The following is a 12,073-nucleotide window of genomic DNA, read 5'->3' on the forward strand; positions in this document are numbered from 1 at the left end:
GCTGAAAGCTCTGCTGGAATCTCCGTATGAAGGAAACTAACTACATGGGGGTGTAAACACAGACTTACAAAAAGCTTCAGTGAAAAGAAGGAATCAGTCTGCTCACTGCTGAACTCTTCCCTTGCAAGGTTCGGATATTACCATTTTAAGCCTTTTGAGTCAGATATAATGTCCACTAAAATCAAGGGGACTTTCCTCTGCTTCAATAAATATAAAAATTATCATCAAGGCTAAGTCCAAGTATGTTTCTTAGTCTCAAATCACTCACCAGGGTGCTTATCTACAATGCTGACGCCTGAATGTTGATTTTGATCATGGTCTGGGTGTGCACAGGGGCTAAAATACCTCATCTTTCCCTGTGGCTAAAGCTTTTATGAGAAATGGAAATGCAAATAACGCTACATGGCACAAGCTGAACTCCAGGTACTTCACAAGCAAAAATAGAAGTATTGGGATTTGCATAACAAATAAAAACTAAAAATAATGAGTAACAGACACAAATGCAATAAATGCCTTTTCTTGTAATTTCAGCCACTGAAAACCTGCTTATGCTTAGGCTATCAAATATTGTTGTAGAAGACAGATTTAAGTTAAGTGGTAAGACCAGTACCAAAATTCAGTCCAATTGTGGCAACTCTGACTGAAACATCTTGATGAGGTTCCTGCTTAGAGGACAGTGGATAGTGATATCTGTACCTGAATTGTACCTGCATCCTGAGAATCTTCAAGTACATTACAAATTGGAGTAAGTTAAAACTTCTGTGTGTATAAAGCCTGCTACAACATTTTCCCTTCCTTTCACTTCCCTTCTCTTTTTCAGAAATTTCCTTTGCATTTTAAACATTTCAGATTTTGATCAGATTATTTGAAATTCTGTCATCCAAAATATGAACTAGTCAAAATATAAAAGCAGTGTGGAGGTTTTGGTGAAGACCATCATGGAGAATAGTCTCTAGAACAAAGAACAATCAGCAGACAAAAAAAAAATACTTAAAGAAAATCTCTGGAGCTGAAGCAACCAAAAAATTCAGAGCAAGCCACAGAAGGCCAGTAATCGACCAGTTAACCTGGTTAAAAATTACCAGGAAATCAGAACTATCCAGGCCTAATGATCTCATTTTCAGCAATACAATACTGCACTGTACTACTTCCATCCTACGCTGTTTCATCCAAGTTTGTACTACAAACTACAAAAGCACATTGCCAAACTTAGGGTTTAGGGGCTTATGTTACCTGCATAAGTCAAAGCAGAAAATCTGTCTCAATGGAAACTAACTTCCTTGTACCAAACCGATTTTCATTGCTTGAAATTGTGACAAAGAGGTTCCAAATCACTCCCAAAAGAAATATAAATACCTGGCTTACTGAGATGTAAGTACTGAAACAGAACAAATGTCCATCTGGGTGGAGTCTAGCAGAGTTACTTGTTAGGTCTGATGATCTGCTACTCTCTCAGTTTATGTCAAGCCTTTCACAGGAAAATGACAAAGACAGAAATTGGAGGGGGGGGAAACAGGCATATCTGCAAGTTGTTGTATCGATTGCATATTACATTAAGGCACCTCAATCTTAAAAGCTCCACACAGTACAAAAGAAGTCCTGTAAGAAGGGCAAGCCTCTTTGCAAATATTTATGCTAGCACAGCACCGTCCATAAGACAAATTCATCACCAGGTCATACAAGGCAATTAGGCCTGAACACTGGATGCAGAGGTGAGAAGATTAACAACCACTACCTGAAAAGATGTTTTAAGTGATCCTGGTTTATTTTTAACAATATTTTAAAGCCGTTGAGAAGATTAATTCTTCAGCCCAAGAGCTGAGTACCTTGCTGCTCTAAGGTAAACCAATGTAGTAATTGAGTCCTCAGCACAGGAGTATTCTCTGTAGGGCTCAGGAGTAATATGGCTTTGACAGGGCTATAATCAGTACAGAAAAAATCCACCACTGTCCTCTGCCCCAAAATTTTCATTTCTTTGCAACAAGATGAAAAGATTCCTGTAATTTTCTCTCCTTCTTTCTCTTCGGCAGCATCACACAGAAAACATGCAAGAGATTGCATACATAAAAGCAAAACCTGTTTATGTGTATTCTCCAATAATAAGAATCTTCATAATGAAGACTGTAAAACCTCCATCAAGGACATCACCTCTCAGTACTGCAGTTTTTTACACTAGCATTACAGTGCAGCTGATAAAATACAAGAAATACATCTATTTTAAAGATACCATGTGAGATGTCAGTATTGAAAATAGAACCAGGTACACAGGAAATAAACAACAAAAGATCCAGCAAAAGATTTTGTGCCAGATTTCTGAATCTCATTCTCAGGAGAAAGTTGCTGAGTAGGACTTGCTGCATTAGACTGGAATGACAGCCATATAACCAACTCTCTTGTCTTCAAGTATCACAGTATCACAGTATCATCAGGGTTGGAAGAGACCTCACAGACCATCAAGTCCAACCCTTTACCACAGAGCTCAAGGCTAGACCATGGCACCAAGTGCCATGTCCAATCTTGCCTTGAAGTGCCCCAGGGACGGGGACTCCACCACCTCCCCGGACAGCCCATTCCAGTGTCCAATGACTCTCTCAGTGAAGAACTTTCTCCTCACCTCGAGCCTAAATCTCCCCTGGCACAGCCTGAGGCTGTGTCCTCATGTTCTGTAGTTAGTGAAGAACAAGAAACAGAATGAATACAGAAAAAAGAAATACCCCTATTTTATTTTTCCATCTTCTGGCAATCTAAAGTTTAGAGTCTTCTTAAATCAGGGACTACATGCAGAACACACTATTTTCTAGTTCTGTTGAGACACCCTTCCATGGATTTTCCTGGTTCTTTCTTTTTTAATGTATTTTTTTTCTTCCTTGTCCTCATATTTCACTGAATTCGCACAAATAATTGGTACCCTGGGTGAAATGTAGTCCCTGTAATTTGATTTTAATCTCCTGTCCAGGTGATACTGTGTCTATTTGAAAACCTAGTCTTGCCAGAGGGTGCTAAGAGCTGGGTGCCTCCAGCCCCACAGTCATGGGTGTTGAAAGAGGTGAAGTAACAAACGGGAAGGATGAGTTTCCAGGAGAGAATGAGAAAGGAAAGAGCATATGGCAAGAGGACTTACAGGAAGACATGCAAGGTAGGTTTCTGGACTATTGCCCAAATATTTGAAGTGATGGTCACTCCTGTTTCTTGTACCATTAAGAGAAGAGTCCTGGTTTTTAACTATCACAATTACTGTAATATATAAAACATAAATAAATGCTTTATTCTTTTAAAAGCATGCTGTACTTTATCTTCCCCCCCCCCCCCCCTTCCACCTGCTATTCTTATTTTGACTTAGCACTCAGGTTTTAAGCAGTATGTTTAATTCACTCAGCTTTTTTATGAGCTGGAAAGTCAGAGCCCTACTGATGAATGCCACCATTGCCAAAATTCCATCATTTTTTAATTAGTGGCAAGTGCACCAGGAAGTATCATATTCTGTGTTAAACTTTTCTCTAGTGTGTTACATAAGCATGTAATGATGAGGTATGTGGCTATTTTCTTTCTGGATAGCTAAGTTGTTCCATCAGTACCAGCCTTTTTCTGCAGCTCTTGTGTGCTAAATATGCCTTTATCTCTTCCTCTGAACCTCAAACTCAATCACTCCAGCCAATTGCACTAGAAAAGATATGCAGACATTATGAAGCGTAAAAGACACAGGTCACAATAAATGCATTTGGCAAAATGTATTCATCAAATGTATTTGTGATTAAATTTCACTGATCTATCAGTTTCTTTAAAGACTGTTAGGACACAGATCTGCAAGAGAGTGTGGGTTAGGACCAACTCGCTGCAATACCAAGGTCATAGTGTGCCAAGTATTTGTCAAGCATATGAGTGAATTTGTGCATTCTCACTCTTCCATTCACTTTCAACTTCCAATATGCAAATTTTGGTCATACTTCTGAGAGTGATATAGTCTCTGTGGTGGTAAATTCTTTTAATATTCAGAAAAAAGTGGTTCTCTGTTGAATGATACTGTGCCATCAGCATCTCTGAAGGAAGGAAGGAAAAATACTTTGTTTAATCTGTTTGGTTTTTTTTATTAGTTATTCTTTGCTTTTTGGTTCCAATTTAACTAATGACCTAATAATTATTTCTCTGTAAATAATAATATTTTATCTGTAAATCATAGTGAATATTAAACACACCGTGTCTGAGTGCTCTGATAGAGCGCATTTGAGAACATGAAGAGGTGGCAATACCTCCCAGGAGAGGATAAAAGCTGAGCTGTTCTCTATCACTTGTGATTTTTTAGCAGCTTCCATTTGTAGCCTGTTGATTTAGCTATCATTAATCATGTCCTTTCCCTCCCTGCAACATCATCTTCTACAACTTTTCATTTATGTTGCCTAACTTGGCCTTCACATAACACATTCAACTATATTCTTACCCTGGAAGGTTGGACTAGATGATCCTTGAGGTCCCTTGCAGTCTAGTGTTCTATAAATCTATGAATCTCTTGTTGCCATCCTCATAACAGTGCAGTGTAGTATGCACAGAAAACAAAACATTCTCTGGATTCCCACCTCCAGCAGACAGTTGGAAATACTTTCCATTACCTTCAAACATAGGACTGTTAGATCCACTGACTAATCAAACCAAGATCTTCAGTACAATTGTGCCTCTATTTATGGCCACTCTACTTAGATTCAAAATATTCACGTTCAAATATTTTTCCAATTAAAAATCAAAGCATTTTACAGAGCCTGTGGAGAGAGCAATACAGAGAACTTTTACTGCTTCGGTGATTACATGTGCCAGATGGAGACACAGACAAAGCTGATTATTCAGGAACTTTTGGATGTATTTCACAAGCAAGCGGTATAACATTCTTCTCCCCTTCCACTTCCTCACTGGGAAGGAGATGAGGGGATTTTAAATAATGTGCATCTCAGACATATAATTATTTCTAATGATGTGTTTTCCTTGCTAATTTGGTACTATGTGCCAACAGTGTAAGTACAAACAGATTTAAGAGGCTGTTTGTTCAAAAGACTGGCTGCTGAAATTTGCATTCCAGCATCACTTGGAGCTGTCTTAAATTTGTGTAGCAAGTAGTTCCTCTTATCACAGTAACACAGATTGTTATCTGTTAACAGGGATGACATGCAGCGATGATTTGGGGAGAAAAGCAGACAATGTTAAGTGTCTGGGCCCCTCAATTCAAGAAGGATGTTGAGGTGCTGGAACATGTCCAGAGAAGGGCAACGAAGCTGGTGAGGGGCCTGGAGCACAAATCCTATGAGGAGAGGCTGAGGGAGCTGGGCCTGTTTAGCCTGGAGAAGAGGAGGCTCAGGGGTGATCTTATTACTGTCTACAACTACCTGAAAGGGCATTGTAGCCAGGTGGGGGGTGGCCTCTTCTCCCAGGTAACCAGCAATAGAACAAGGGGACACAGTCTCAAGTTGTGCCAGGGTAGGTATAGGCTGGATATTAGGAAGAAGTTCTTGCCAGAGAGAGTGATTTGCCATTGGAATGGGCTGCCCAGGGAGGTGGTGGAGGCACCGTCCCTGGGGGTCTTCAAGAAAAGACTGGATGAGGCACTTAGTGCCATGGTCTAGTTGATTGGATAGGGCAGGGTGACAGGTTGGACTGGATGATCTTGGAGGTCTCTTCCAACCTGGTTGATTCTATTATTCTATGATTCTATGTTCTTATTGAACCACTCTTATATTGGACTAATGTGTATTTGAGGTTAAATCTGGTAAACCTTTTTTCCTTTTCTTGAAGAGAATCCGATTAGTATGAGTGCAACAGCTCCTCCAGGACCACATGCTTACATACAGGTAATGTTTCAAATGCAGACTGATGCCATGTGGCTGAACCACAGAAAATGTGGTGCTTATATATTTTAAAAAAACAGAATCACAGAATTAACTAGATTTGAAAATACCTTAAAGACCATCGAGTCCAACCTATTACCTAACACCTTCTAATTAGCTAAACCGTGGCAGTAAATGCCTCATCCAGCCTCCTTTTAAACACCTCCAGGGATGGTAACTCCACCACCTCCCCGGGTAGCCCATTCCAAAGGCTAATCACTCTTTCTATTGTCCAGCCTAAACCTGCCCTGGCACAGTTTGAGATTGTGTCCTCTTATTCTGTCACTGGTTGCTTAGGAGAAGAGACCAACCCCCACCTGGCTACAACCTCTTTTCAGGTAGTTGTAGAGAGCAATAAGATTTCACCTGAGCCACTTCTTCTCAGGAGGAAGGATGTATGGGAAATTAACTGATTTTAGACTGTGACTCTGAACTCAGTAAGATTTTACAGTCAAATCCAAAGGCAAGGCCAGTGAGAGAAAGTTAAGGAGCTTTGCTCCAGGACAAGAAAAATAGTCTACCATAAAGGAATAGATGATGTGAGACAGGAGTGGCAATTGTGCACAGTTGGAAGAGGAAGGCAATGCAGTTTCAGGGATCAAACAGGGAGCCAAAATATGGCAAAAAAATCTGTCAGTCTTTATGAAGGTAGCAGGAAGGGCAAACACCACGGAGATCTGAGGAGATCTCTCACTGCACACATAATTATGCAGCCCTTTGCCTCTGCAGAGCACCGGGCTGCCACTTCCAGTGACAGTGACTCCTTCTTCCTGTCTTGAGATTTAAGAGCTCTGTTCTGTAAGGAGCTACAGACCAGAAGACAGTGGCAGAAAACACAGTTAATGTAGGGGGAAAAATAGAAAAGAACATTGTATGCATAATGAATTCTGAGTCCCAGGTGGTTTATCTCCTTGCTTCTTCCTGACAAAAGACCATTCCTGAACAGGGGAATCTCAGTATGCTTCCCTGGTTTCCTCTCTGAATTATTATTTTTCACCACTGGATATCTCTTCCAAGAGATTGTTTTCTGCAATATAGCTTCAGAGCCTGGCATTTTCATTTGAGATGAGCTCCCCAAAGCAAATAGATTTTTCTCTAATTCTGTTTTTTGGTGGTTTGGGTTTTTTTTTTTTCCAGTTTTCCTTTTGATAATGAGGAGAGCTGAAATCGTGTAGGTTTTTTGGTTTCTTTCAAATAGTCAGTATGGATCAGCTGATGCCCCAAAGCCTGGGGGGGAAAGGTTGCAAAGCTAAAAAAATTTCTGCTGCTCCAGCCTTCACCTTGCCCAGCAAGGTGAGCCACTCAACAGGGCACTCTTAAAGCCCCAAGATCTATACTCTCACCTCTCTTGACACATACAAGGCTTAATGCATAGGAGCTATTAAAATTCTGCCCTTGGGGAATTTATATAAAGAAGGCTTACAACCAAAATACCATAACACCCTTCACATTCTCATTACCTACCTAGTACACCTACCTGCTGTTCATCATTAAAATCATATATGTGTTTGCACTTGTGTGTATATAATTATCCATCACAGTATTCTTAGATCATTACAGCGTAAGACCTAAACCTGCCCAAAACAGGTTCATTCCTTCAATAAACGCTTGTCTTGGTATTTTGCAGTGTTATGATACTCTAGGGGAGAGCTGGCTTTCTGTGTTCTGCAAACTACATTGTTTTAATAAGTGATGCCAGCTATTAAAGCTCTACAGAGACTGATATACCTGTCACATTCAGAAATAAAATATCTGAGTCGGCAGATCTGAACTCATGTGACTTTCCTTTGTGCTTCACTTGCTAATTGGTCAGTTGTGCCAGATATTTCATTTAAAACTAGAGCAGGCCAAGTCAGAAAAACAACATTTCAGTGGTTCAGGATGTGCAATTTGGGATACTTGTTTTACATGGTGCAAATTTAAGCTTCATTGCCTTATGAAAGTGGAGCTCTGTCTCTGAGCAGCCTGTGTGCTGCCTCAACAGTGCAAAGCACACACTAATTTCCTTGAAGGTGCAGATGCTTTTGAAAGCTGTAGAAAAGGAGATTGCTGTATAAAGGATACAGCTGTAGAAAAGAATATCTCTGTTAATTCAATCCATTACACAATTGCCATTCAAAAGCTGCCCACACTTTACAGGGCATGTGAAGATGCTGCTGCACTATACTGCCACAGCAGCTCACCCACAGCTGTAATTCTCATCTAGTTGGGAAGCTTGTTAAAATCTTCTAATTAAAAACCTATGTGGCCTTATTTAAGTCCATCTTGCAGCCCTTGACCTTTTCAGCTGAGATATATATAGGTGTGGCAATCTTCTGTATGACAGGACAGGAAGAACATTGGTGTCCATCTCCTAGAGACTTCATCTTCCCACAAATACTTAGGGTTTTGACACTTGGTTTTGTTTTGAATAGACTACACTGATGTTATTTCATTAAATATAAAACTTCAGGGTTACCTGTCTGCTGACTTGCAATTGCATCACTATTATTTTCTTCTAAAACAAGAAGTAGGATTTCCAATGTTTGAATCACAGAATCAACCAGGTTGGAAGAGACCTCCAAGATCATCCAGTCCAACCTAGCACCCAGCCCTAGCCAGTCAACTAGACCATGGCACTAAGTGCCTCATCCAGGCTTTTCTTGAACACCTCCAGGGATGGTGCCTCCACCACCTCCCTGGGCAGCCCATTCCAATGGCAAAAATACTCTCTCTGTGATGAACTTCCTCCTAACATCCAGCCTATGCCTCCCCCAGCACAACTTGAGACTGTGTCCCCTTGAGACTATGTCCCCTTTGGACTCATTAATTGAGCAGAGAACAGATAAAAATACTGCAACCTCATTTGTTTACAATAACAGTTTTCAGAGACTCAAAAAATATAAGTATTTCTGATACAGTCAAGTTAAATGGTTCTAATAAACATTAAAATTGTCTCCTCATTCATTTCCCTTTAAGTATTCCATCAAAAAAATGCTCATCCTACACATTAAGAGTCAACAACTTTTTATCTGAATAACAGACTTAGCTTATCAGAGCTGCTTCACAAACTCTTGGAAATGAGTTCTGCTTATGTCCTTCTACAGCTCTGCAGATGAAGTATGCAGAGAGAAAGGCGTCAAGGACTGGCAAATCACAGCATTCCCTGACGTTGGAATCTAAAGGACAACTACATTTAGATGGCAAAAAATACACAAGACAGGGATTTCTAAGCAGGTACAATACATTGTTGATGTTCTTTTCAAATCTCATAGGATGACATGTTAGTATTCTTATGAGAGGAGAAAAAAACCCCATCTAATTAAATAGGAGATTCTTCATCAAGGAGGATCTGAGCTCTGAGAAGACACTTAATGCTAATATCAGGAGTGATACTGCAAATTGGAAGATTGGTGATAAGTACCACTTAGGCGCAGCTTTGGCATGTTTGATTGCTCCTCGTTTGAGACTTGTTTGCTGATCGTACTAATGCACACAAAGGCAAAAGGTTTTGGAAACGATTTACAAAGTATACAAGGAAATCTTCATTTCCATCTCTCCTTGAGAAATGCATCCAACCGATGCACTTCAGGAATTACACACACCCATTTGCTTCATCTAAAGGCATGAAAGAGAAAGGGGAGGGAAAACTAGCTTAGTTTTAAGTTCACTTATATTAGCCTTATCTGCTCAAATACACATCCTACAGTTGAACTGAGACTATTGATCCAGATGGTCCAAGTCCCTCTGTAGAGCCTTCCTAACCCCAAGCAGACCAACAGCCTCTCCCACATTAGTGTCATCTGCAAACTCATTGAGGTTTACTTATTACTCAACCCCTCTCATCCAGATATTGTTAAAGATATTAAACAGAACTGGATCAAATACTGAGCCCTGGGGAACATCACATGTGTTCCCTGCCAACTGGATTTAACTTCATTCAGCACCACACTTTGGGCCTGGCCATCCAGCTGTTTTTTACCCAGCAGTGTGCCCACCCATCCAAGCTATGAACAGTCAGTTTCTCCAGTAGGATGCCGCAGGAGACAGTGTCAAATGCTTTTTGAAGTCCAGATAAACAATATCCACAGCCTTTCCTTCATCCACTAAGCAGGTCATCTTCTATGAGAAGGAGATCAGGTTCATCAAGCAAGACCTGCCCTTCATGACCCCATGGCAACTGGACCTGATCACCTGGTTGCCCAGCACAAGCTGCATAATGGCTCCATGATCTTTCCCATCACCAAGGTCAGACCGACAGGTCTGTAATTTTCCATTCTGATGCAGTCAAGCCCATACAATGATATGGTACCTTACACCTTGTCACTGCAACACCTATGTTGTGATCTGAGCCAGTCTGATTGCAAAAGGGGAAGAATCTAATCATGAAGGCATGTGTTCAAGATCTGCTCAGCTCCAAAGCAAATCCAACAGTGAAGATACTGCCTAGTAGTAAAGTTTATCTTAGGATAATTTAATACTCATGTGAGGCAGAATAAAGAAACCTGATCCTGGAGCTCTTATCTGTGAGATTAGCTGCATCAAGGCTGAGTGAAAGCCCACCAAGATAGGAATTCAGTAGGCTTTGGATAAGATCCCATACAGGAAAGATCTGCAGAAGTGAGACTCCATCAGACCACTGACCTCTGCCTGTTTAGGAAAGTTAGCCAGGATCCTTCTACTACTGACATGACATGCTACATGAACACCTTTGCTGGACCAAAGGTTTTCATGTGATGAAATAAGGCCCTGAACACAGACAGCTGGGGAAGGACTGATGGCCCTGACACATGGCACAGAGTATGCACTGCACTGAGATGGACTGCAAGCTTTCACTCACTTCCTCTTACACCCTTGCCACAGTTTGACTGATACATTTTCACTTGTTTGAAAACCATGAGATGCCACAGATTATTCTAATTTGAGGATTCAGTTTTATAACCATTTATAAATCGTAATTTGTCCATCAATCACATCTCAAGATGCGAGTTGATGGTCACACAGCTGTCAAGAAAACTTCCAAGAAAAAATGTCATAGGGGAAGGGAAAAAACAACCCTCTCATGTTAAACTTTGTAGGTGAAGGAGACCCACTGGCTGCTTTGACAGCTGCTTGTGTGGAGGAAATGCGCTTGGAGCTCTGCATGAATCCTGCAAAGATGTAACCCCAGGCAGATCTTCCATCAATTAATATCACTGTGGAGCCTGAGGCATTCCTCAGGAATCTGTCATGACAGAGCACTCACAGGGAAGGCTTGAGGGGAACAACAGTAGTCAAAGTGGTGGCAGAACAAGGAGCAGGGGTGGCACAGTGGCCAGTGATTGTGAGCAACAGTGGGACATGGGTAGGAAAGCAAGAGTGGACCAGGCTGGGGGAGATGTGAGAGTTATGGGGAAGAAACACCACATCAGAAGAGAAAGGAGGTGGGAAGAGAAAGCTGTAAAGGGTCCAGAGAGGCTTGTGGGTGGTGATAGAGAAGTGGGAGTGAGTCAGCAAGGGGAATCTGCATTCCCAAGGGATTCTTCTCACCTTGGCACTACAGGAAAACTTAGGGAAATACACATCTTAAACGAAGGAACAAAGAGCTACAGTAATGTGGAAAGGCAGGTAGAAAGAGGAATATTTAACTGAGACAGTTTTCACACAGTTTTTCACAGGACTTTTTTTTTTTTAGATTGAGTGAAAAGCATCCCCAGACACTTAAAGCTCATAGGGTGAGCCAGCAAACATCTAGCTCTCCGGAGGGCCCTCTGCACTTGGCAGTACTATGAGTGTTTTATTTTCACACAGATAAGCATTTTATGAACAATTTCTCCAATGCATTAAGTGTAAGCACACTTTCCTTTTGCATAGGTATTTCTTCCTACCTCTGTTATCTCCTTTCCTAAACCAACTATCTTTATGTGTGGAACCACTGAAAGAAATCATCTAAGGCTTCTCATTAATGACTGAGTTTCCCAGGGCTCCTCCTGCAGTGTCTGGAGCCAGAGCCCCACACCACACGTTTTATTTTGTGGAGTCTTTCCATTTTATGACTCTTGGAACAACTGGTCATGTTTATTGATCTTTCCACACAGCTGCCTTTTTTTTTTCTTGTAGGAGCACTGAGACTTTTTTTGGTTGTTGTTTGGTTTTGGTTTTTGGTTTGTTTTGGTGGCCTAATACATGAGGCCCTCTGTGTCTCTGTTAAAGTGGGGTTTCAATGTCAGCTTTTTATGATTCAGAGC

General features: G+C 41.0%; 1 protein-coding gene across 3 annotated transcripts in view; it reads right to left on the reverse strand.

Annotated features, from left to right (window-relative positions):
- Nucleotides 1–12,073, reverse strand: part of SPATA13 (spermatogenesis associated 13) — a 221,042-nt gene that overhangs the window by 77,760 nt on the left and 131,209 nt on the right. The gene's annotated exons all lie outside the window — the stretch shown is intronic.

The sequence above is a fragment of the Pogoniulus pusillus genome, chromosome 3 (genome assembly GCF_015220805.1).
Source record: "Pogoniulus pusillus isolate bPogPus1 chromosome 3, bPogPus1.pri, whole genome shotgun sequence".
NCBI classification, from domain to species: Eukaryota; Metazoa; Chordata; class Aves; order Piciformes; family Lybiidae; genus Pogoniulus; species Pogoniulus pusillus.